At 43.3% G+C, this 27,083-nt stretch overlaps 1 long non-coding RNA gene across 2 annotated transcripts in view; it reads left to right on the forward strand.

The window, feature by feature from the left end:
* The first annotated feature begins 2,698 nt into the window (after positions 1 to 2,698).
* LOC126651244 (uncharacterized) overlaps positions 2,699 to 27,083 on the forward strand; it is a 71,534-nt gene continuing 47,149 nt past the window's right edge. For both annotated transcript variants that reach the window (XR_007631596.1, XR_007631598.1), the window contains exons 1-2: positions 2,699 to 2,801; positions 13,674 to 13,854. This is a non-coding gene — a long non-coding RNA (uncharacterized LOC126651244). The remainder of the gene's footprint in view (positions 2,802 to 13,673; positions 13,855 to 27,083) is intronic.

Below are 27,083 nucleotides of genomic sequence, written 5' to 3' on the forward strand. Positions count from 1 at the left end.
TCCCATTGGAAGAGAGGGAGAGGGAAAAGACCGACCTGAGAAATGGGCTCAGGTGCCCCCAGCTCTGAGCAGGTTCTCAGAGGTTCAGCTGGGTGGCTGCTCATCAGCTCCCTGCTGGCAGCATGGATCTTGGTGGCCTGGTGGTGCAGACAGAGCTGCTGCCAAAATGGATGCTGTGCTGGAGGTAAAGGTGGTACTTTTGTAAAGTCACAGAGTATGCAAAGATGGAAAGAAATCGGAAACACCAAACAAAAAGGCCACTCTGTTGGGCATTTCTGACAACAAACTAATCTGAAAGGGTGAAAGTTTCACCTTGGTCCAGAGATGCATATCTGAAATTTTAATTGCAGATGTGAACCTGTCTTTCCCCACGTATAAAATGAAGGCAGTAGTGTGACCTCACAGGGACTGTGTGTGGTTTAAGGGCCCAGTTTTATTAATGCACATGATCTTGGACTATTCCTGGTGACCTGAGTGCCAAGTCCATTTGCTAATAAGGATAACCAATGTAATAAAATGACTGAATCTATTCATTAAATACATCAGGTTCCCCTCTAGTCAGAAGTATCACTAGTGGTTAAGGTTTTCATTTCTAGCACCTAGAGGAATCTGTAAGGATTTACCCCAGTTTTGAGCCCTTTAACTCCAACAGCAAAAAAACCCCAAACTCTGTGGTTTTTATTGCTCGAAGTCTTGAGTTCTGTCCTGCCAACGGGTCATGGATAATACATGTTTCTGATGCAGAACAGAAATTGGAAATCATGTAAGAACAACTTGGGTCAGGCTGTGAGCTGTGAATATATCAGAAGGGTTTTTCCCTCTGTGTATCTGTGTCCAGCTGAGAGGAAGTAGCAAAGGATGTTTAAAATCAATGGAATTAGTCGAAGTTCTTTGACGCATAGTAAAGATTTGTATTTTTGGAGATTTTAAGTGAGGTTTTGGCTATGATTTTGTTTTGTCTGCAATAGTCACATATCTCTAACTGTATAACAAACTACAAGATCTAAGTGGGATTGCTAGAGTTCTGTGTTGCTCTGCAGCGAGCAACACTCCAGCTGCCCACACTGACAGTAATAGTGGTGGTTTTATGGAGAGGGCACATTTTAAGTATTGGTTGTTAGTTTGTGTGTTAACGTGTGGTGAGTTGAGTTAAGTACACAAATCAACTTGCAGTAAGTTTTAATGCAGCAATACATAATTTGAGGCAGCTGTCACCAGATCAAAACTGTGAGCACTCTGCTCACAGTGAAGGGGATCCTGGGTTTGGGAAAGCTGCTAATGAAGCATTGAATGCTGGATGTGATTAGTCTCCTTGCCATTGACAAGGCTTGGGCATTGAACTTCAAGCAAAGTGTGTTTTCAGAGTGCAGGGAGAGTGTGTGGGAAATGTTGTACCAAGCCATGAGTGTGGAAAGTCAAGGAAGTTGAGTGATGAGGTTTAGGAAGGCTTCAAAGTGGCTGTGGATGGATGTGCAGCGGGAGGATGAAGTGAGGGTGAGCTGTGAAAATTAGTCTCAAATGTTTCTTCTCTTCAGCCAATTTATTTTGGTTTTCCTGTGAAAATGTCATGGGGATAGAGAAAGGACATTTGGCTGCTGGTTTCTCCAGCAAGGAGTGTGGAGGTTTGGATTTGATAACTCCATGGAGACAGAGGTGAAAGTGGAAGTGGTGGGGCTTGCTCCTCTCAGCAGCAGGATTTTAGAGGCTGTGCCTTCCAAGTCACTACCCTGATGTGCTGACACTCTTGCTCAGTTAGTCCTCTCGTGTCTTGGACTATCCCTTTGGGGTCTTATCTGCATGGTGGTTTTAGCCCTCACTTGATTACTGAGAGGAAAGGACACAAAGAATCTGTGAAGCAGCAAAACTACCTTTTTATTTTCAGTTCCAAAGAGATAACCTCAAAATATTCAAAGAATCTACCCCAGGGGAAGGAAATCTCCAAACATCCTATTAAGATACCGGCTACAGCACCTCATCTTAGCGAGCTGAGAGCTCTCATTAGATGCTTCCCAAGCCATATCTGAGCTACAGGCTCTCTTCCTTGAATACCCTAGATGGAGGGGAGGAGAAAAAAAAAGAAAGAGAAAGAAAAAACCCAGCCTAACCCACTTTCCAAATGCTATTCAGTCTGCACTGATTATATAGTGCAATTGATAAAGTTAAGGAGTCAGCTGAGGTCAGAGCCTTGGGATGCCAGCTCCCCATGCCATGAGGGAGCTTTTTTGTGTATATGCATGTGCATAGAGGACTAGCATAGTGTTTGTTTCTTGAAAAATCCTCAGACACTCTCCAAAGAATTCCAAATTTAAAGCAGTGTAAAATGCTCCATCAAACATGTTTTACAGTCCTGAGATTGCTGCCTGTGAAATCTACTCCAGTGACTGTTCATGAGACCTTTTGAATAATCTCTTGTTTGTGCTTTACTTGCTGTTGGGCAGAGCTGTCATGGAAGACAGGGCAATTGTTTTATAGTCCTGTCTGGATGGGGAAACCTTGGAGAAAGGCTGCTTTACCCAAGGTCACTCAAAACATGTAAAAGATATTCTGCCCCCCAAAATAAACAAGATATGTACATATGGCTAGGACAGGGGATGAAACAGGAGTCAGTGAGGCAAGGACTTGCTTTCAAATTGAACAGAAATTGCAGTGTAGTAGTCACATGGAGGTGTTTTCCTGAACCTTTTCTTGTTTCTCCATAGTGCCCAGGAGTGGAAACAGTTATGATGGACAGAAACCAAAAGAGAGATTTCTGTAGGAGATCAGATGGCAAATCATTTTCTCTGCTGGATGCCCCAGAATTGGTGAGTTCCTAGAGTCATAACTATGCTGTTACCTTACACAGAGGTACTGCGTCCTGGTCCCTTGCCAATGGTCTGCTGTTCATGTAGTAAAGTGACTCTCTGGTGGTCTATTTAGGGCAGCTCCATTGTATTTCAGTGAATTTTTTCACCTACAGTGGATCTGATATGAAATACCAAAACTAGGACTTTGAAATCTGCCCAAAAGACTGGGCAACTGGACTGCTACTGACAGATTGGGTCTAGGTGTGGTACTGGTGAAGTGAATTTAAAATGGACTGTGATAGGACATGATCTCATCACACTATGCCCCAACAGGAAAATAAACATCTCAGCTCTGTCTGACTATTTGTTCCAGTAATATCTTGGTTCTGGCTTAGCCTTTATGTAACAGCACAAAACCATTTTTCTGTGGCATTTCTTCCTTTCTACAAATAAACAGAATGGAGGGAAGAGGAAGTATGGCCAAGTGTTCTAATGTCAGGAGAAATAAGACAAAATTAGACATGGCAAAATTGCAGTTCAGTCTAAAGGAAGAAGAGCTGTGATGCGTAACACTTCACCCATGGCTAGGACTTGACTGTGCTGGGGCTGTGCTCAGAGACAGACAGTTCCTGCCTTGAATCATTGACAGTCCAGAGAGATGACAAGTGAGATATGACAAGCAATCCTTTCTTTTCAGTGGGACAACTTGGGTACACAGGGTTAATATTTTTCCTTTGTAAGTTAGCAGGATCTTTGCTGCAGCCAGGAGTAGAGTTTCACTGTAAGTCATTCAGCCGAAGGGTGTGTGACAGGTTTGTCTCAGTGCCTTACTCATCCTTCTGCACACCTCTAAAATATGATGGATCATTGCAAAGTAAAAATATCTCTAAAATGACGTATCCCAGGCTTGTGCATGAGTGTTGTGCCTGATCTTATGCATTTGTATGTTTTCTGTTATCCCTCTGTGTGTTAAAGCATAGTCATACACATGCCACTGCAGGCCAAAATCCATGGATGTGCTCTAGCTGTCTGGAGATTGTTGCTCCAGGGTGGAGACTCCCCAGGCCACTCTCAGCTCTGAGGAGCAGGACATGCTCTGGAAATAAATGCCTGTGAAATGGGGCTGTAAAAGCGTTCAGGGCCTATGTGGTGTGAATGCAGTTAAGTCCTTATGCCAGGGAGCAAGCTCTGAGCAGTGCAGCTGTTATCCAAATAGTTTGGGACACTTCTGTAGAGATGTGTCTGGTTGGGAATGGGGAAACTTCGATCTTGTCTTTCAGCACTAGTACTCACTCCCGGGTTAGCTGGCTTGAGGCTGGAGCCAGATTGCAATCTCCCAAGTTATTTCTGCAATGAGGAATATATGCAGAGTCAAGCAAAAAGCATCTCGGAAGAAACGAATTAGCAGCCAAATATAGATTATTTCATTTTGAGGGACATCATCCAATCCACTCAACTTCTCAGTCGTTCAGCAACTTTTAATGTCTATTAATACCTATATTTATTGTAACCATGCACACTGAAAGTCCAATCTGTGTTACATCTTTCTTGTTTGTTCCTGGCATATAATGTTAGACATAGTCACCCCACAGACGAAGCCTTCTGTATTTTTTCTGAGGCACAGTGCACAAACTTCTCATGTGTAAGTATTTCCCAATGGATTTTATCTCCTTTTTGTATAGCAATAGCCAGGGGAGGGTAGGGACAGAGTGGGGTAATTTTCAAAGTCAGTTAGTTTCTTTTAAATGCATCTTCTGGCACTGATTCAGCAAACTGTACACGTGTTTATTTGTGATAGTTTTGATGTGATTTAAGGATGTGCTTGAACTTAAAGGTAAGCTTTGTATTTTGCAGAATAATTGTCCTAATGCCTTATTTGAGGGTGCAACCATCAAATGGCACAGTTGTGCGTTCTGTTTGGGCCAAAGTAGTATGGAAGAAAAAGGCAGTTAAACTCAACTAGTTACAACCCTGCATAGGTACATGAGCAAAACTCGGAGGCTCAATCATCAGCTTCTTAGAAACCTCATTGAAAATTGGTAGTCACCAAATGATAAAATACAGAAAATTTTTCTCTGATAAAGCTAAAAAGTGGTGATTTTTCCTCTGAAATACTGTTGCAGAAGCACTAATGAGATAAATGTATTTATGTCGTGAATAAAACGCCTGATGAAAACTAATCCGAGAGATGGAGTAAGTGATTGAAGAGGGCCAGGATCGTCAGTGCTCTCCATCTGCTTTGCATCATTGAGCTGGGCAAAACATCAGAGCATATTGGTGAATCTGGCAGATGTCATGTTATTTTTATGTCATCCTTATTCTTCCAGGGCCTGATCCAAGCCCCACTGAAATCCATAGAAATGAGTGGACTTTCCTTTACATCAGCGAGCTTTGGATTGGTTCCTTCCTCGCTCACTGGTAACGTCAGGAGTCTGCGATGGGTCTTGGAGACATTTTGACAGAGCAGTCAGGCACAACTGTGCTTTCCTTTTTAATCCTGCCTTTTGATGATCTTGTTATTGATGTATGGTGTTGGCTGGAGCCCAGAGATAAAATGAAATGGGAAGCATAACAAACTGGAAAATGCATACTGATTTAGAAAATAATGAGATTATTCCCAGAAGTGCTGAAATTCAATGGGATTTAGAATCCCAAGGACCCTATTATTTTGGAAAATGGACCACATGCTTTCAAGACATTTGAGCAGCTCTGAAAACTTCATCCATCACTTCTATGAAGAGCAGTATAGATCTTATGTAATATCACAGGCAACAGCCAGAACTGCTGAGAGTCTAACCCGCAAAATGGCCTGATATTCTATTGTTTCTGAAGGTGCGAATTCCTCTTTTCCTGATATTAAGTAACTTTTGGGTGTTGTTCTCTTCTGTTAAAAGAGGAATCTGCTGTATGTTGCAAAAAGATGTTTATAAATTCCTTCACATGTCAATCCAGACATCCTCCTTATTCCCGTTATGTTTATTTATATAGACACACATAAGACTAACAATCTTACACTTATTAATCAAGGTGATTCAGCCCATACCTCCCACTGTCTTTCTCTGATTCCAATCTTATTCCAAAATATAGCCCTAAATATCACTGGGGTTACTCATAAAACATGGTGATGCTCTGCATGAGTAAGACTATTTGAATCTGGCCTGGAGTAAAGTTACTAATTCTCAGTGAGAAGCAGAGCTAAACAAAGATTGCAAAATATTGTCCACTAATCTGCTCTTGAATTTTTAAACATATTTTTTTGGTCTCTGTTCACTCGTGGATCTCTGAGCTAATGAACTTGCTGACAGGAATGTTCACCATAACAACCCATTTACAGCAAATATTGCAAGATCTTTGCACTCTTCCCTTCATTCAAAATAATACCAGTCTCCTTCCCCAAGAAACAACCTTCCTGTTTTAGAGTTTTGTCATTAATTGTGAGTATTCACATTGGTAAGATGTTTTGTTTGTTTTACTAAACCCTCTTCCAGGGAGAGAACAGAATTAAACCAATTGAAGTAGAATTTAACAAAGAAAGACCTTTGAGCTCCAATGCCAAGAGAAAGGATGGTCCAGAAGTTTGAGCAGCAGGGAGATGTGCAAGTCAGCCCTTGGTCCACAAGGACTTTGCTGGAGGGGAAGTCAGCAGCGCTACCCTTCAGCTCCCCATGTCGGAGCTCTCTACCTGGCAGCACAGTGAAATGCTAACAGCTTTCAGGACCTCAGATACACTGGGGTATGTACAAAAGATGCATAATACTGACAAATCATCTGCTTGTGACCCAGCTATAAAAAAAAAGGTGTAGAAATGATTTAGTTACAAATTCTTTACCTAAAGATGTCCTTTCATCTGCTGGTGGATGTTTTCTTCTAGGAGATTATTCATGGAGCAAGGTTCTAAAATAAAAATTGAGGAGGATGGAGCAAAGCTGGGCTTTGGTGAATACATATAAACCCTAGACACATTGCAAACAAACTGATCTTGTTCCCAGGCAACTCCCAAGTAGAAAATAGGCACAACTGTTCCAAATGATTTTCTCTATGATTTGTTTACCTAGCTGTAGGGTCTTCTTCAGAGTCAGGCAAAATCAAAGGAGGCACAGTTATTGACCTCAGCTTGCTTTGAATCTGGCCTGTAATGAGAGCTATACCCACACCAAGTTTCAAATTCCAAGCAGTTTGATGTGGCCTTTTACAGAGAAAAAAATGGTTAGAATTTTTATTACAATAAGAAAATGCAATTTTTCATTCTCTCCTCATTTCAGAAGGTCTGAAGGGATTTTACTGAACTTCCTCTTCTACCTTCAGGCAGAGACAAAATCTGAGAAATTGCAGCCCAGTTTTGGAAAGTTCTCAGGATGTGAAAATTAGGGTCTCGTGGTGGGAAGCTGCTATTCAACACACTTTGTTGTCATACGGGCTTCTGGGAATCCACTGCAGACCAGGTGCCCCTTCAGCCTCACTTTGTTTTGTTTTTTAGCCTTCCATTGTCTGATCAGAATGATTAAAAAAAAAAAAAAAAAAAGGTGTCTGATCAGAACGATAAGAGGTTTTACCCTGTTGGGACCAAGCTGGCTAGAAGGTAGTCAGGAGCTGGCCTTGCATAGCTGGGCATTATCTAGCAGCTTCTAGAGTGTGACATACAGTAGGGAAATGTAAAGCTTTAAGTACTCTGCCAAAACCTGGCAAGGTCAAATGCAGTCTTGCTGTTTACTCTACCACCAAATCTAGCAGCCCCAGACAAAAACTGCATGGGCAGCTCAGGGAGGAGGAGAGGAATGACAACTATATTCAGGGGTTCTCTCTTTAGGCAAAGTCCTGAAACCTAGGACGAACTATTGCCCAGACATTTGATGATGCAAAGTGTAATAGAGCAAGTATTGAGCTGCTTTTCCAATGTTCCGTGTTTAGAAGAGTGTGGTGTGCCCTTATCAAGAGCAAATGTGAGCCTTATAAATATCTGAATGCAGCTGGTATTATTTTCAAGCCCAATTTAGGCACCCTTGTTAGACTTTTTGGCAAAATACACCGGCAGTATGGAAAAGAGTCCATAGAACTGGAAAAATTTGCTGTAAATTCACTGTTGTTACATCCACCAATTTGGAAAAAATCATTGCAAAGGCACAATCCCTAAAATAAATGAAAGAAAATGTCTCATAGCTGCCGGCAGGCACTGGAGCTCCCCAGCAGAGGCTGCCTGGGAGCAGCAGAAACAACTGTGCTCAACTCCGCAGCCGCAGTGAACAGCAGCTCGGCGTTAGCCCATCCAGGGGAGAGATGTGCTCTTTGCCACTGGTGTAGGTTGTTGATGGTTCGATCTCTTCCCTGGCTGTAGACACCTACTCCTATTTTGTGATCCTGCACTGCTCCAGGCAGAGCTGGAGGAGACAGAAGGCGTGAATGGACAGCCAAGACCGAGCAGAGCCAAGGGACTGGCTTGGCTCTGGAAGGCAAAATGCAAGCTGAGCCATTGGAGCCGGCTGTACACAGATGAGAAGGAAAATGCACAAAGTGATAAATAACTTTGCTTAGGCTGCCAGGAAGGGCTGCCAGAACATTCTCGCTTGGCTATGCTCTGACTTGGCTTGCCTGCCTCCGCCAGCCCCCCTCCTGCACAGACGAAATGCCGGGCCAGAGCCACGCATGCATCCCGGGGCCAGCTCGACCCCGTCCACCCACTGCCCAGGCAGCTGCCTTTGCCCATGCCTCTCCCTTCTGGAACCCACCCTCCATCTGGACGGATAACCCAGAGGTGCACCTGGCAAGAAGGCATAGAGATAAAACACTGGGAGGTGATCCATTCACTTGAGTTGTTTTTGGAGGAACCACCTCCCCCATTGCTTCCCCAGCAATCTGGGTGGCACCTGCCTCCAGCATCATCCTCCAGTACTGCCTCCACGGGCACCAAAAAACCTTTCTCCAAGGATCAGCTCCAAATCCTTTCCTTACAAATGCAAGTAGCGTGCACAAGTGATATGGATGGTTTCATCAGAGGAGATCAGACACCTGCTTTCTGACCCGTGAGTACCCGGCAGTTTGCAGAGCAGCCTCAGATGAATGGCTGGAGTCACAGCACGGGATGTGTGGAACAGGGTTGAACTGCCAGTGCCATGCATGGTAGCACGAAAATCAAAGCAACGCTTCCTCCAGCACCGTGGTGCTACCAACTTTGTACCTCAGTGGAGTGGAAAGAGAGGGATCTTTTAGAGGATTTATGAGGGAAAAAGAAGTGTCTGCATTTCTCAGTTTCAACTGGCAGCTCCCACTTGAGAAAAGCTATTGATTGTTGCTGGATTTCCAGTGTCTCGTTGCCTCTCTGATCTGTGGTGCACATTGAACATATGTCTCTGTTTAGTTGCCCATTATTTAACCTAGATTTTCACCCCCCTTGAGACAGTCAGACAATTCAGGGCACATGAATGATGTAATTTATCATTTTCCAATATAGACTGTCATGCACTTATGTATAGTGAAAATAATTTGTTGTCAAGTTATACAGTTACCACCTCATTTTATATGCTCCATAATGAGCTATTTGTAATGATCCATACTCGTCAGAAGTCTAAATACCCAAAATATTGCCATCTCACTACAGATAACTATTAAATATTTCCAACAGCACTGAATCATCCTGATCCCTGGGAGAGCTGTGTCCACATTTTTACAGAAACAGTTTGCTACCAGAAAAATCCCTTTTCAAAAGTATCCAGTTAGCTTTTGAAACCCTACAGACTTTGGAAAATTCAGTTTGAGGGGAAAAATGCTATTTTATTGGAGGGGTTTTTTTTGCTGTTGCTCCTCTTATTGTCATGTATTTCTTTTATGAAGGATATGTCTTTGACTCTACTCATAGGTTATGGTCATGTCCTCATTCTAAATGCGTTTTTTTCCAAAATATTGGAGTGCCTAAAGTACTCTAATTAGCACCCATTCATCCTGCATGCCACAAAATGCCCAAGGATTCCTATAGTCACTGAAAAGAGAGGTGTGTTTTTAGAAAGTGGTTCATCCTGCCATAGAATCCAGATGCCCCTTGTCTGTAGCTGTCTCACCTCCTGATAACTAAGGTGATATATTAAACTCCTACTTAGAAAAGATCCTCAATTAGGCAGATCAGTTAGGTGTGTAAAATGGCTTAGGCTGAACCTGGCTCAAACTCTTCTTTTGTTCTTCTGCTGTTTGGTGTTAAACCCTTTCACTCCTATGTAAGCCAGAGCCCCCAGTGCCACTCCATACGCTTTAGCGTCTGTTTTCTAATCCACCAGCATGATGGGGTAGCTGCCCTTTAGGGATTTAAAACGTAAGCTATTTCAACTGTTACTTTATGGCATGACTTGGCAGGATGCGACATCCCTGTTTGGCTTGAACGAGGGACCAGTGGCTTGGACTGCCTGACAGACTATAGTCAGAGACTAATGACTGCCTGCATACTGCTAGGAGGAACCCCCTGGGGTGGCAGGGGGACCGCTGCCAGCTCTGCTCTGAATTAACATCTTCACTAAAGGAGCAGGAAGGGAGATTAGGCAGCTGAGGAAAAAAGGACAAGTAATACCAAAACCCCCACTGTTCTAGCTGCCTAGAAGTCAGACTTTTGAAAACATCCCGAGTAGGTTGTTCAGGTTGATCGAACAGATAAATAACCAAGAACCCACACTGTTCCCCAGTGAGTTTTAACATTTCAGATGGATGTAAACATAGCAAGTTGTTATCAAGGAAACTGCAGTAGCTGAAACTGGACTGAAATTGTTTGTACAGAGAAATGGTCTCTAGAGCATGCAGTTATGATGTTTATATTGAGAGCTGCTAGCTGCAATTTCTGTGACTTCCTAAATGAAATGATGGGCTTAGGTAGAAAAATCACTGCCGTGCATATTTCTCAAGCTGATAAAGCAAGGCTGCAGTATAAAATGTGGTTCATTACAGTAGAAGAGAAACTATGGGGAAGTTTGAGAGCTGCTTTGAAGCACCTCTCTGGAGGAGGAACACCGCAGAAAAAAATCCCAGGTGACAAAAAAGCAAAAAATTAACAAGGTAAACTTGAATCTTTCTGTTTTTCTGGCTCTTCTTTTGCAAGTGTATTTCCAATATTGTAGTAAAATAAAAAAGTACTGCTTTGTTCCATTAGAATAACATTGTTTTTCTACTTTGAGTGGGCTTTTGAAGGAATTCAGATAACTCTGGAAAGCACCAAGAAGACTGGGTTTTTTTAAATATTTCTGAAACCAGAAATGCTTTAAAGGATTTGTCTTTGCAGAATACATCATTATTCAATTCTCTGAAAAATGGGTCTTTTGAACTCTTTTGAACTTGCTGATGTTTATTGTTGGTTTTTTTGGTTTGTTGGGTGGGTTTTTTTACTTTCTTGGGCCCAGATATTAGTCAAACTACGTAACTTGACACACGATTCTCCAAAGGTTTGCTTCAGGAAACCTGGTCTACATTTTTAAAAAGTGACAAATGGCAATACAAATGAGCATAGCAGATAAACCAGGAGTCTCCTGTTGTTTAAGCAGCTGTGCAGCACTGGCACAAAACACCAGCTCAGGAGTGTTGTGGCTTTCTTGGGCATCAGTGCCATTAGACTGGAAAGAAAACTCTGATTGGAAACATCTTCAAGACATACCATGTAGAAGCTTTGGGTTTATTGTCCTGTCAATACTATATACGAGACAGTGCTAGGCCTCCAGCAATTCAGTGTTCAGCCGTTGCAATATGCTGTCCTGGAAACTTGGGCCCTTTTTGTCATTTTGCTCTTGGTCTTTTCTTTGTCCATGGTCCAGTTACTCCATCAGCTCTGGGCATGGTTAACTCAGTCCTTTCTTTGCATTGTCTGACCGGGAGGGGTTCCTAAACTAAGTGTTTGTTCAGGGCTGGTAGTGTTTTGTAACTTCTTCGAAGAAGTTACCGCCTTTCTTAAAGGGGGTAGTGAGGCTGACAAAGGAGCCACAGATCCCTTCTGGTGCTCCTTATTTTGTCAGGTAATATTCTCACTGACTGTTCACAAGTCATGCCATTGTCCAGTGCAGCCTCCCTTGCAGGGTACAAGAGATGTGTAGGGTTAGGGATGCTGTAGGCCCACTTTTTCCCCCAAATCTTCCTTAGGAGGATATGTAGTGTAGGGGAGAAAAAGGAGAGAAATCGCATAGTTGTTTTGCACCTATGAACTGTTGTCTGTTTCTGTGTGTTTATTTTAAAACTGTGACATTGTTTTAGCTTGACTTATCTACATTTTCAGGCAGAAGTGCAGTTAACGTGACCTCTGTTAAAACAAATGTGGGTGTTATTCATATATCAAATTACGCTAATTAATGAAATCACTATGAAATAATGTCTTGAGTGATAATGGTATGAACTGGGGTAGCCCCAAAGTGATGTGAAATGACCATAGAGATAGTTAAGAATTCTGGGCTGTTGCTGTGGCTACTAGCCTATTTGACTTACCATTCCAGTGGAGGAATATTAGCCAGGAGACAACTCATTTCTGAGACTCCCACATGACAATAGTACTTTCTGCCAAACCTCCCTCCCCCCACCACCAACCCCTCTGGACTGAAACAAGACAGACATCAAACTGTTACTATTGTTGATTCTTGCAATATGTCCCAAATGTGAAATTAGATTTTCAAATGTCATTAGCAAGGGTATTTGAAGAGGTATTTGAAAGTTTTCACATAAGTTGCTTTCTTTCTCAAAAAAAAAAAAAAGGATTAGCTATATATAAGAGAAAAATAATTAGCTTTCTACATCTTTATATTTAAAAAAAAACACTCTCCCAAACTGAAGTATTTTGACCAAAAGCCTTAGTATGTGTTCTGCAAAACAGCACTGTGGTGGCCTTTTGGAGTTCAGTCTGAACATTCCCCTTATCGCATGGGGATCTGAACAGGTGATCCGAGGAGCTCTCCCAAAGTGCACGAGGTCCAGAGGTTCTACATTCACACTGTTAAATGATTCCTGCTAACTTACACCGTAGAAAAATGTCCAGTCTGCTCTAGTACTTCAGAAGTCCTTGTGCTTCTGGTGGCTTTTTCCACTCTCAGTGCAAGGTGCCTGGGAGGAAAACTGTTAGCAGAAAGGCACTCAGCGTAATCTGAAAATACTGCCCTTTGGATGTCCTAACCTTGGATGTGTAAGAGGGAACCCACTCAAATCACGACCTGCTCTTGAAACTTTAGACCAGAATGTTTTCCTGCATGTCTGAGAGGACTTTCCATTCATGAACAAGTCACCAGTGCTTTGGACAGCAGCTATGAGGATTTCCTCACGTGATATTTGTAGAAATGATGTTGAATGTATGTAGTTAATGGACCAGTGCTTTTTTTGGCATAAAACCATGTGCACCATAGTAGCTATAGAGCCTCACAAAACTGCAGGGCTGCAGTTCCAACAGCAGCATTTTAAGGATTGGAAAGGAAAAATGAGAATAGCAAAGAGTCCCAGTGTCCCAAACTTTTTACCATAAATGATTGTGTTTTTTTGTGATTTAGTTGGGTTTTTGCCCAGTTTGTGAAATATGGGTACACAGCTGCACAGTCCTGCATCCCAACAGTCAGAGGGCTGGAGTTTGTACAGAAATGGGCACCATCATGGGCATCTGTGAGGCAGCTATTTGAAAGGACGGCAGTCTTTAACTTTGCCTTCTCTGTTCCTGCTGTGGATACCTGTAGCAGAAGTGCTCTTTGATCTGAGTGAGACCAAGGCAGGTGTCTGGTGTGGAGGAAACAGCAGAAGGGCTACAAAAATCCTCCTTGATTAGCAGGTCATCAAGAACTCAGCATATCTAGTGCAACTTGTCAGGATAACCAGACTGAGAGACTAAGGACAGTGAGTACGTTTAGATGACTCACAGTGGTGGGACAGGGTGGAGAGGCTAATCCCTGTCTGCTCCTACAGAGTACAAAAAGGAAGATCCAAAACAAGCAGATCATCACCAACCTCCGAGGAGTCTAGGAGACATGCTGGTGGATAGCTGATGTCTTCATCCTTCGTGTCCTCACAAGGGATCCTAGAGTAGCCACTTGGAGATACGCATCTTGATGCCTGCTGATGGCCTGGCTGCTTGGACATGCTGCCTGTGAGTATACAAGTGTGGGGAAATAATTTTTATTTTAAAAAAATAATCATTTCCCCCTCCTTCAAGATCCTGCAATGAACTTTGCTGCATTGCTCCAACATTATTTCCTACATTTGTTTAAATAGTAAAAGATGGTTAGGGACCCTGCTTTAATCCTAATGTGAGTCAGTCCTGTGTGCACACCGGTGTGCAACCTCAGTCATATGCAGTGGTGAATCCAAACCAACACTCAGGAACCCTGAAGGAAGAAAGTAGATCAGGAGAGAGTTGAGAGGATCTGATAGGGGAAGGATAAAACTACTCCCAGCCCCTGACGCAGCTGCCAGGAGGCAAGAAGGTGAGAGATGCTTAAAAGCCAGGAGTCAGCGCTCTGTCCCAGAGACGGCTGGAGAAAATCAGGATGCTAGGGGTGGTCTCTGCTACAGTAAAGCCTACAGCAAAGTGTGTATTTGTAGCCTGCTAAGGAGGAAAGGCGGCTTGGATGTAGATTTGTGTTGTTGTTGTATAGTTGAATGAAAGCATAAAGCAGCTCTCCCCTCCCCTGCCTCACTTCCTCTGTTCGCATCCCTTAATACATAAAAATAAGGATCCTCTATGTGAATAAAAGTAGCAGGCGCCTCCCCTAAGAATGTTTTAAAAACGGCAGAAATAGTCTGAAAGTCTCAACCAAAAGCGAACACTGCCAGAATTTCTGTGGAAAATGTCTGTAGCTGAAGGGGAGTGTGTGGGGAGGAATTCAAACAGGGGCTGCCTGCACAGTTGGTTACTTCGCCTTGCCCCCAGCCCGGCTGCCTGTCGTACCCCCTGCCACTGAGCCGCGGTGGGGGGCTGACCCAGCTGAAGGGCTGGGACTGCCTTGCTGGTCGGGTGGCTGGCCCCCCCGGGAGGCAGCAGAGCCTCTGCTGTGGGCTTCCCTGTCCTTCGTCTGACAGTTCTTGGCAGCTCTGGCGCAACGTGTTGTTAACAGCAGTCCTAATTAATGGGGAACATGTGTGTGTTGCAGAAATCTTTTTTTTTTTTTTTTTTTCTTCTTCTGTTGGGTGGAAATACCATAAAACTGTTTATATCCACTATAAAAGGGGTGGGGGAGGGGTTTACTATCTTCCTATCCCAAAGGTTTCCTTTACCTCAGATCAACCCATTTTGGGAACAGGCACTTCTCTAATCCCTGGGTGCCTTTTCCTAAATGCTTTCACACATCTGCACCCCTCTGTCCTGCATTCCTGCCATACCATCATCTTGTCCTAATGAAAAATAGCAGCGTTCAACCCTGCCAAGTCCCTCTTTTTTCTTTTTTTTTTTTTTTTTTTTTTTTTTTTTTTTTTTTTTTTTTTTTTGAGGACAAAATCCTGTTTATCTAAAAGAATTTCAGAAGTTTGTTGATTTTTTCCATTCATTAACTTAAATTTTTGCAAAAAAAAAAAAAAAAAGAAGAAACTTTTGCTTTCCCAACTGCTTTCCCTTCTTGAGTAATAAGAAAACAAATGTTTATATACCATCTGCCACCAGCATGTTCCACAGATGATCTGGCAGACTCATGTCTTCAGTTCACCTCTAGCTAAAAAATAAGGGTCTCATGTCATAGGTGGCTTGCTCTCCAGCACAAAGAGTGTTTTGGTTGGCTTGGAAATAGAGACAGGGAAAGGAAAGCAAAGTGATGCATAGATCTGTCCTCAGTTGGTGCTGAACACCAAGAGGACAACTGAGCCCAGTGCAGTGCAGAACGTCTCTAGTGCCCCGTGAATGTTGTAGGGGTCAGAGGACAGAGGTACAGTGGTGCAGAGCTGTGCTGAGATAACGTACTCTGAGTAAGTAGGACCTTGGCAGCCCTTTGTGGTGTCCTGTTATGCAGAGCACACAGGCTCACACTGTTTATTGCGGCCAAGCCTTGAGCAAGAACTACTTTCAGACCTCCCCAGGGTAAATAATGATGCTATGGGACACACCTATAAAGCTGTGCATGGCCCTTCCTTGATGCTCACGCTATAATCACACCTGTAGGAATCCCTTCACAGCAGGGTGAGTAATTAGGGAAGAGAGCCTAATTAATCTGATCTTCTTCAGAGAGACAGATAATCCTGCTCCCATTTTATAAAAGTTGAATGGAGAGGTGGAAAAAGAAAAGCCCTGCTGGTGGAAGCTGGAGGAGAAATCTATAATGCACACCTGCCTTTTGAAGTTTCCTACTGCCAGGATAGGGAGAAGCAGTTAATAACATTCTGGATTTCACCAAGCTCTGTAGAAGCTTTCACAGTTCCAGTACTGGAACATCATCCTTGGGTGGGTTGTCCTGCAGCTGGATAGATATGGTGGGCTGCAGGTTCAACAAGCACCACTAAGGCTCTGGAGTTGTGCTCTGGATGTCAGGTTGCATGCAGGCACCGGTAACATGGAAAAAACCTGTCATATCCTGACAAGTCTGGAAGGAAATGTTATCCTAGACTATATCCAGGTTTCTAAATATGTTTGCCGAAGGTCCTGGGAGACTGGATATCAACAAAGAACAGCTGTCCAGTTTCTCCTGGAGAAGGATGTTTTTAAATAGAGAAGTGGGGAATACCTGTTTTGGAAAGAGTGGCTTCATTCAACTGCTCCTTGAACCTTGACTGCCATGGTAAGACTTTTGGAGACATATAGAGTACATAGGAGGGGAGCAGAATGATGAATAGCAATCAGTATGCAATTTTGGCTTAGGGCAAAGTTAAAGCTTACATTTTCCAGGAGAATGTTATTTCTGGTGGTTTTGGTGTTTTGTGTTAAAGAACTAGTTCTGAAATTCCATAGATAACACTTTTTCCTATGTTTGCCCCATAAGGGGGAAAAAGGAGAAGGCCATTCCTAAAACCTTGCCCTTTGTTTCTTGTGGAAGACAGCAGAAAATTTGAGACCAAAGCATCAAATGTTTCACTTCTCATCAAACCCATGGAAATGTCATTTTTTCCAGGTTTACCAGAGCCACAAATATGTTCACATAAGCTGATACTACCAGTATAGCTAATGGGCAGATCCACAGCCAGCATTAGCTGGCACTGCCCTGTGGTATACTTGTTACCTTAGCAGCTTGCCAACCGTGGTATCATTTTCCAGATGATTTACATGGAACTATGACAATTTATATCCACTAAGAATCTGGCCAACCCAAGTGATACCCACCCAGGAGGACTTGGTTTTGCAGAGCTTCACCCGTATCTTCTAAATCAATCTACTTAAAGTGACTCACCTTTATGTCAGGTTCTCAGCATCCTGTTACATGACATTTCCTCCATGGCAATGCACTGCATGACTTTGCAACATATCTAGCAAAGTTCCACTGAGAAGGTCCATTCTTGGTGAAACTCCAGAGAAGGAACACGGCAGTAGCATTTTGTTTGGCCAAACAAACAGGAAAAAGGAAGAAAAGCAAGTAAATGGATGAAACTAGTGGAATCCCTAAAATGAAAGAAGAGCTGGGGTCATTGCTGAATGACTATAACAGACCTCAGCTGAGGTCACTGATCAGTGACAACCTTGAAATCTTATAGACACTGTGTATTTTTCCCCACAGTCTGCCAAGACCTTGCCGACACATCCAGCACAAAAAAAGAATCAGCATATGCTGGTTTCTGGATAATCCTCCTCTAACATGTTTAATGCTTTAGCATGCAGATGGAGAAGGTTCCATCTTTTTGTATTTTGTGAGAAGCCAGTTAGTTCCTCTAATCCCCTTTTGGTCCACAGATTGAACCCACCCAGTTCCCATCCTTTGTGTCTACAGGTAAGGGGAGCATTTCTAAATGTGCTGTTTGTGATGAATTTAGGGCTCCTTCAACCTCTGTTTAGGGCTTTCTTATCTACTAAAGGCACGTCTCAATGTTTTCCTCAATTTGTCTAATACTTTCTCATCAAGGGCATGGCAAGCATTCAGTTCTTCAGTGAGTACTCCCTTTCCTGGTTCAGCTACACTTTGTATTTTCATATGCATTTAGTTTGTACAGAGTTTTAAAAGAAACATCCTTACCAGCATAAACACTGTTTTCTGGACACTAGTGTCTAAGCAAATAGTGTTGCCAACTTCAGGTAGCACAAACGGCATTTGCTTTTAGATGACTCAGGCTGTAAAGTTAGGAATTAGAGTCAAAAAGATAAGAAGTACCGTGTGTGGGCTGAGAAAGTCACAGCATGCTAGCCCTCAAAAATATCCACAGCCAAGCCCAGGTTCACCCCAAAGACAATAAAAATCCAAAGTGGGTTGATCTGGGGAAGTTTTCCTGAAGAGGAGAATGAACCCACCCATTCTGGATTTTCCCAAGATCAAGAATATCAAACCATGCATGTGCATTGTTGGCTCCTCATCACCATCCCACCCAAGCCTGCCTATCTCCCCTAGCGCTTCCCTCCACTGGCAAGGTATCCCTGCTGCAGCCAAGCAAGAAACTCAGCAAGGTGAGAGAGCTGCTGTTCACACAGCAGGGGTTGTGCTGAAGCATTTTCCCACCAAGTTTTTCTTCTGACTTGTTTCAGCTGTGTTTGTAGCTATATACTTTTTTTTTTTTTTTTTTTTTTGCTGGACACTGACTTTGAACTCCACATTATTTTTCTGCTTCAATTCTCTTGACAAATGACTCTGTCCAGTCTAGGCCTCCCCATATTCCCTCTCTGTTTCTCTTTCTCTTCAGTCTTAACCACAACTGGGGTTGCAACCAGGGGCTTTGACAGTCATCTTCAAAGCAACCTGTTTCCATATTCAGCTTGACATCAGTTGTAAGTTATTCTGTGGCCAGCCCTTTTTATGCAATCTCTGCTTTAGAGCACATTACTTATATGTTTCTTCTTTGTGGATAGAGAAAAAGGCATTCCTCTAATTTCCGGCCTGTGGTATCAGAGCTAGCTTTTCTCCCTGCCAAGTAGATCAAGCACCTCAGGACTAGCAACTGTCAGACATAAGACTGCAAGTCTGACTCGTCCCACAGCAATCCTATAGCTTTCTAGGTACAGCATGGAGTACTATAAAAACCTTCTATATTTTTAGTACTTCAACCTTGGTAAAAGATCCAACTGCTTTGTTCATCCACCATATATAGCTTTTTTTTCTTATTCTGCTGTTTAGCAACCACTTAGCACTTGTACAGTCTTTAGATAAACCTGTCTTAGCTACATCTCCTCCAAAAAATAAGAACAGACCTTGCAAGGGCAGCTCACTCTTTGAAAAGAGAGGTGCAGGGCCCCTTTGAGAGCCTGGCACGTCCCATCTGGACCCGATTAGGGTTGTGGGAAGGGGTGGCACATGGCATTAATAAAAGGAGAAAAAAGCAGTAAGAAGGGTTTTTGGATGTCTGAATAATCTTCTGTGAAGGAGAGTGTTGTGAATGGGGGTAGAGGAAGAGAGCTAAGGAAGACATTGGCTCGGAAAAGGATGAGCCATGGTGCTGTGGCAGAGGTTTCTCTGAAAGCTTCCACAAATCAGGGCTGAAGAAGACTATAGTTAGTAGAACTATTAGCATGTTGTCTTCCTAAATTCATAGATGCAGGTGAGGAAAGGTAGGGTTGAGATCTTCAGAAAGATGCCTATCTGTCTTCCTCTATCATGAGACAAAATATGTAGGGAGACTGGGTGCTGTAAAGAATTTAAAAGGAGTAGGAGTTCTTCCATTATGTATTTTGTGTAGTCTGCGAGGTCTAGACCTGCAGGCTGAACCACAGAAGACAATCCCTAGGCAGAATACTTCAGGAAATTGTTGTAGAGGAGAGCTGAAGTGGCTGGTGGCATAAGAGACTGCAGAAGAATTTGGGTGATAACAGGAGATGTGAGGAAAATCAGATGTGTATCTTAACGTACAACAACTGGGAGTTAAGTAATTTGAGGATGTTACACCAACCTGAAGTGTCAGGGGTGTGGGCTGTCAGTGCTTCTCAGCAGCCCAGGGGTAAATCAAACTCTCTGATTCACTTGACAGATGGGCAAGAGAGATGAGAACTGCAGCAATTCCAGAGGCTTTGGGAGCAGGTGACATGGGAGAAGTTGGGAGAAGGTAAATTTCTAAACCTAAAACATGTGGTTGATGATTCTCCTTCATAGGACTGATTCAAACCTGCTTGAATTGTGTTAGCTCTTGTTTGTACGCTGCAGCTTGGCTTACCAAAAAAAAAAAAAAAAAAAAAAAAAAAAGAAAGGGGAAAACCCAAACTCTTGGAGAGGAGAGAAGGAACAAGCCCAAATCCACAACACATGAAGTGGCCATGTAATAGCACATTGCAAATGGGTTCATCGTGGCATTACAGATGACTTAATAATGTATAACGGCCCACAATGCTCAAGTGACTCATTGCATTTGCTGTATCTGTTCAAACTCACCACACCGAGTAAGAGACACTTGACTTCAAAAAACCTCTAATAAATTCTGTTGCTCTGAAATATCCGTGGTGCTTTTGAGAGAATCATGGCACATCTCATGCTCTAAGAACATCTCAACCCACCCTGTGTGGCACTGGTAGAACATGCAGGCAGATCAGCATCCTTTAAGCCAGATTAAAAAAATGTTGAACCAAAAGGGACTTCAGAGAGCTTCCCTAGATCTTCCTAAGGAGAGATAAATAGGTGATTTTGGATAGGAACATAATAAGTTGAGGTGTATTTCTCACCTCCTCCTGCTAGCCAAAGGATAGGAGATGCAGCATTTTTTGATTCTGAGCACTGGGCAAGGAGCTGTAGAGTTGTCCCATGCCAAAGATGGCCCCATGCCTTGAGTGTGTGAACCATAACCAATATCCAGCCTGTTCCCCTGCAGGAGCTGCAATGCTCCACTGCATTTTTTGTGCTTGATTACCCTGGACTTTGACTAGGGGCTCTTCCATTATGTCTATACCCATATGGTTTTATTGGTACAGGCTAATGCAAACTAAGGTCTTAAATTCCCTCTCTTAACTCCATTTACCTCTGTTTCTTAGTTGTATAGCAGCAACATATTTATTAATGCTGTTAATAAAATAGTTGCACTGGTGACATTAGTGGAAAGAGTACAAGTCATGTCAAAGTCCTACTGTGGACTGTGTTACATACACAAGAGGTAGGTGCGCCCTGATCTACAAGATCTAGGCTGTGGAAACAAACTTCCTAAAATCTCTTTCATATGGAATGTTTTATTTTTACAATTCAGCCCAGACTTATCTCTGTCAGCTTGCCTTTTTCCAGTGAGCTATTTAGACGTTCAGCTGAATTAATTGTCACAGCTGACCTCAGCTTCTCAGTTTTTACTAATTATCAACATTGGCAATTTCCCTCTGATGTCAGGGTGGGCTTTGCCTGATGAATGAGTAAATGAGACCCTCCAGATACAGTGCTCCATAGGTTTTGTGAGAAGGGTTTTTTTTATGTTGCTTCCTTGAGGAGAGGGTTTTTTCACATTGCTTCAGTGAGGATGTGTGAATGGGTTTTATAGAAAACTTTCTAGCTCAGCTCTCTTCAGTTACTTTTTCCATGGAAGGTAACAGATGCTCATTGTGACGTGAACGTTATTTCAATATCTACAGAGGAGAAAAAAGGACCAGCATGATCCAAACTTACAAGTTAGTTTATTTTAAGTTATTTTGTGACGTCAATAGGCAATGATATATATAGCAAAATATTTTTCCTCCTTACCACAGGACCTTTAAAAGGATATCTTTGTTGTCCTGGTTGCCATAGCAGTGACTAACATGGATATATATATGTATGCACATCTATACATGTGAGGAGGGATTCCCCAACCCTGGGGTTGATTGTGTTGGCTTCTGTGGCTGTATTTCCCCTTCCTTCCCCTGCTCGAGGTGCTCTGAGACAACAAGGCAGCTTGTGAAACATCCTCAAGTTGGAAAATGAGTATTTTCAGTCAACCATTCTGAAGCGTGGGCCTTATCGTGCTTTGCAGGTCTCTGTTATTTAGTGCTTATCTCCAAAACCAGGTAGGAAAGCCTGGGCAGAGCGGAGCAGGGCTCCTGTGCCCTTCTCCAGTGCCAGGTGATTGCTGAGCAAAGGAGATGACAGAGATTTGTGCTGTGATGGGGCTCCATAAATAAATTAAGAGGCTATTAGTAGTAAATGTGCTGTTTATTATTTAGATAGTTTCATATGTGTCCAGATTGTGCTGAAAGGCCTTTGACGTATTTAGCTCATCCTCACCTCAGAATAGATTTTTATCTCTGTGCTCATGTTTCAAAACTGTCCCTCCCTTTCAGCAACTTCCTGACTTACTCCAGAGATATTCCCTCATTAGTGCCTGTTGCAGCTCTTCCCTGTGTTTAGCCTGCCCTGAGCTCTGCATGCTGTTAACAGTGGGACTGTGATCCAGACCTGGAGTGGTCCCTGAATGCAGCCCTTGGGAACTGAAAGACTTGCAGAAGGTTTCTTGGTCTCCTGACCAAGTTCAATTGTCACCTAAATCTGAGCTGCTCTTCTAGTCTTGTGCTGTACTGCGTATGGAATTCTTGCACTGGCCTCAAAATACTTGATAAACACATTAGGCATCACGATTGTGTCCACGGTGTGCTGTTTGGGCTCTCCCTTGTGTCTGTAACAATCCATCCATCTGTCCTTTTTCCTCTCTGTGCCTCGCAAAGCATCTGGCAAAGAACAGCTACCCCAGGGAAGGGACAGAGGTTCTGCCTGTGGCGCGCTCTCATCTTGTTTTCTAATGTTTCAGCCCAGAAGACACCTCCTGTCTGAGGTACTGGGTAGAAAATATTATTTTCTTGGGAACTTCTTTGTCTTCACTCACCTAGGTCCAGAGCTCCCAGGTACATCAGCTCCTCACCACAGGCAGATGGTGCCAACTCTGGTTTTGTGATTGCAAGTGGGAACCTGTTTGGGCTCAGAAGCGGGACTAGGAAGATGGGATGAAGGGAATGCAGGAGTCTCTCAGCAACTTCCTGTGCTTCATCAGCTTTGCCCAGGTCTCACTGCCTTTTCTCAGCTTGTTCAGGGAGGAAGGTGTGGCATGCTGGGAGGTTTAGGTGTAGGGGTGAAGCTGCCCAACTCTTCTATGCTGCAGTCCTCCCTCCATGTTACATTTCTGATGTTTTTCCCACCCTCTTCTCCTTTCCTGAAGTCAGCAGCAAAATCCAAACTGGTAACTGCAGAGAGGTAATGACTCTGTTTTTTTTTACTCTCTGAATATCTGTTGCTTCTCAAGTGTCAACAAACCTCAGGGTGGTCCTGGACGTGATGTGGGTGTAAGCTCTCTCCTCACAGCTTTTGGGGACTGGCAGGAGTAAGAGGGATAGAAAGAGAAAGATTATTGCTGTCTGAGAACAAATGGGTGAACAACTTCATAACTACTTGCAAATCCCATGTGTTTATTGGAGTTGCCATTCAAACTGGACTTGGCCACATCTTGGTAAAGGGAGAGCATTAATAAACAACACCATTCCAGAGAGCAGAAATAGGGGAATCTGAAAACCTGAACATCCCCCTTTTTTGTTTTTAAACTCTTCCTTGCTGATGCTTCTTTTTCCCCAGTGATTTTCATATTAGGGCTTTTTCAACTTACCTATCAAAACCTACCCTCTGCATCCTCACAGCCAGCCAAAAATCAGCTTTTCTCTTTTTGCCTGTGTTTGTTGTTACCAACAAGTAAGATGTTGGAATGAGAACTTGGCTGGCCATTGTGTTGCTGACAAATGAAAGAGAAGCAAACACAGCTTGCTTGTCTGCAGCTACAGTGGTTCAGCAGGGTTGGCAGTAGTAAAGACATGTTATTTGTTGATAAAACACACACTACCAAACTCTGAGAAGGAGCTGAGATACGTGGTATCTCAGTGTGATCATTTGCCTGTCCTGCCAGCACCTTCAGAAATCCCAGCTTGCTATGTTGGCTTAACCTGGAGGAGTTGAAATGAGGCACAGTTCCTACTGAGTGAGATCAGGAGAGACGTTCCACGAGGGGCTGTGAACAACTGACAGGTAGCACAGGGCAGACCATGACAGGACATTGCAGTGGTGATGTGCATGTGTATGCACATTTAGTCTTTGCCGCCATGTCCAAGTGTTTAATCAGTCTTTACCCACATATAATGTACACACATATATATGTGTGTATGTCCATGTACGTGCATGGAAGTGCCGTGTAAGGAGTGAAGGCAAAGTGCCCTGGAGTGCACGGCAGCTGGCTGGTGCTCTCTGAGTTATAATCCCAACTTTACCAGCTCCCTGCAGGATGATCTCACTAAATAGTGTTTAACTTCTTTCCCTTTGTGTCACTTCTCTGTTGAGACTAAAAGTCTTCATGCACAGACTGTCTGTTCGTGTGTGCACGCCCAGTGCCCAGCATGGCAGGCCTTGACCAGAGATAAGTTAGCAGCTACTGACCATGCTGGTGCCCGAAGGCATCTTGGGGAATGGACTCTAAAGATACTTTGGAGCAGAAGGAGGACACACTCTCCTAGTGGTGTGGTGGCTCCCAGAGTTAAGGATCCTTAGAGCAAAACAGTGAAGAAAAAGGTCTCACTAATTCATTGCAAAAATCCTGCCTCTGGCAGAGCAGAGTTTTAACCCTAGTTAAAAGGGGTGCTAGTGTCACACCCAGACTTTTCCCTGATGCTTTGGGCTACCCAGATTTGCCACAAATTACCTTGTGACTGCATGCAATGCAGTGCCACTTGCAAAAAGGTGTGTGCATGTCAGGCTGCAAAGACCAAGGCATTACAAGAAAGCTTAACAGTCCTCTGAGGTCAGGTTGCTGTACACAATCAGTCAAGACAAATGCGTGCCAAGGGTAGGGGTTCAACTCAGGGCACAAACCTCACATTTCTTGTGCTTCAAGAGCTTACCTTTGCATCTGTCACTGCTGAACAGTGCCTCTCTGGGTCATAGTCCCTTTGGGGATAGATGCTGAGGTGCTGCTGCTGGCTGATGGGAGCAGGTTGTCCCTCACAGTGCATGTGTGTCCCAGGAAGGGATGGTAGAATCTGGCATGGTATCCCAACTGGGCACACATAAATGAGGAGAAAACCTTGTGAACACACTAAATGTAAATGACTCCAAGTGCTGTTGGATGGGAATGAGAAAGGTGAAAGGGATGACAATGTGCCTGGGTGCAGCGTGAGTGCAGGGACAGGGTGAGGTGAGGGTGAGAAATCCCCGTGGAGTTCATGCCTGAACTCCCACCTCAGCTCTGCTGCTCATGGGGACAGAGCTGCTCTAATGAAGCCCTGTGGGAAGGGGTGCTGGAACGCAGTGTGTATCAAGTTCTCATAATTATGGTGGTAACTAGAATAGTAGGAGACAGACGTTGGACCATAAAGCTGGCAGCCTGAATAGCCAAGAGGCGCAGGATGGCAAGGAATGTGGAACCATGGAGGGCAGACGTGACTTTCCAAGGTTACATGGTGGGGTGGTGGGATACCCAAGAACAGTGGCCTAACTCCCAGGCCACTGTCTTAGCAACATGACCACATTCCCCTCAGTAATAGGAGCCATGCTGAACCTTTGCCAAAAACCATCTTCACTCTGCTTTGAATGGTCACCATTCTTGAGGTTTTTTTGTGAGGGGAAAGAATAGGAGTTCTACAGTAAATAAACCCATTCTTTTCTAGTTTTAGAGGAACTAAAAGCAGTAGTCTCGGAAAACCAAAAGTATTGTTGGTTTTCTTCATTACCCCAAACCTACCGGGAGGCAGAAAATCTTCGTCTCCACTGGTGTCTCTTCTAAAGCTACTGCTTCTGGTTTGAAGCATCACAAGTGCTGGGGCTTCTACAAGACTTCTTTTTGCTTTTTGGTTTCCTTACTATGGACACAGTGGTGGGGAAATAGGACCATAAGAAACCTGGCTCCTCACCACTTAAAAAAGTTGCTTTGGTAAGTTAAAGCCCTCCAGTATGTAGTAGTAAGTAATCCTCATCACATGCAACCATCCATTGATTTTAATAGTTGGATAATACACAGCAATGACCTCTCCCTTGAAATTAAAGCATTAGACCCTCAGTTACTTTATTCAGGAAGATAAATAGATTGGTATGGAGTTTATGGATGTTAGAGACACTAGTCCAGGCTCTGAACAACAGAGCCCATTTAATTTCAAGAGTTGAATCTCCACAAAATGTTCACAGCAAAGCCCCAAACTAGGTGCAATAAACCTAACACCAGCCAAGTTTGCAAACCCAAACTGAATTGCAGGGAAACCCAGGGCCAGGTTTCCAGTTAGCTTTGAAGCCACGGTTTTAAAGAGGCTCCTGATCAGGATTTTGATCTTCCCACAGGCTGTACTTCAAGCAATTTCCACCAGCCAGGATTTGAGCTCACTGCTGCCAAATCCCAAATCTGCTTGGGATGGAGCAGTGGCAGTGTCCAGAGGAAAGGGTCAGCCATGCCTAGCACCCAGTCCTGTGCAGGTCTGGTGCCCTGGGGAAGGTGTTCTCAGTTCAGCCAGCAGTGTGGGCAGGGGTGAGTGGCAGGCAGCCTCCCCTATAGATTGCAGTGGTTTCATTTTCATTGGGTTTCAGCACTTGGCGTTTTGGGCTGAATTTCATGCCAGGTTTCAAAATCCAAGAGGCCCACAGCCCTTGTGGACATGTAAAACCACCAATGTAATGAAAATTGGTTTAAAATTGATTTAGTAAAAAAAAAAAAAGAAAAAAAAAAGAAAAAAATTCAAGCCACCATGTGGAAACATTTAGAAGAGTCAGTAAGTTTAACCAAATAGAAGTAAATGACTTTGAATGTGTCCATACAGAGCACTGACAGTGGAGAAAATAAATCTATTTACCATGAATTTTAATTAAAACAGTTGATTTCTGGTCTAATAAGCAGTATTGAGTAAAATTTAACAAAACACTGTCACCCTTTCTTAGACTTCCAGAAATGTGGACAGTCTCCCAGTCACCTTTGTAAACTTTCTCAGACACTTAACATAATTTTTTAGGGCTGTGGGCCTTGGTATTTCAGTCTAGTTCCTTGAACACACTTACTAAAATGCCTAAGCACCACTGATTTCAAATAGGATCTAATGCCTTTGAGGATCTCAACTCACAGACTTCATTCCCATTAATCTGAGGGGAGGTTTTTGCCCTTCTTGGTTAGATAAAAAATTGTGACTGGACTGCAGGTCTGTAAATAAATTAAGCCCAGAAGCAATTTATTTTATCTTTTAGGTTTCAAGGCTATGAAGTACTGTAATCAAAACAGATAGGGCAAGGAGGTGCTCTGGAACCCCAAACTCTCTAGCCTCTCATGGGCTTGCAGAAATCATTGCTTGGCTTGGTGCTTAGAGGTCCTTGTTTG

This window comes from Myiozetetes cayanensis, unplaced genomic scaffold (genome assembly GCF_022539395.1).
Source record: "Myiozetetes cayanensis isolate MyiCay16 unplaced genomic scaffold, myiCay2020 scf6-25, whole genome shotgun sequence".
In the NCBI taxonomy this organism is placed as follows: Eukaryota; Metazoa; Chordata; class Aves; order Passeriformes; family Tyrannidae; genus Myiozetetes; species Myiozetetes cayanensis.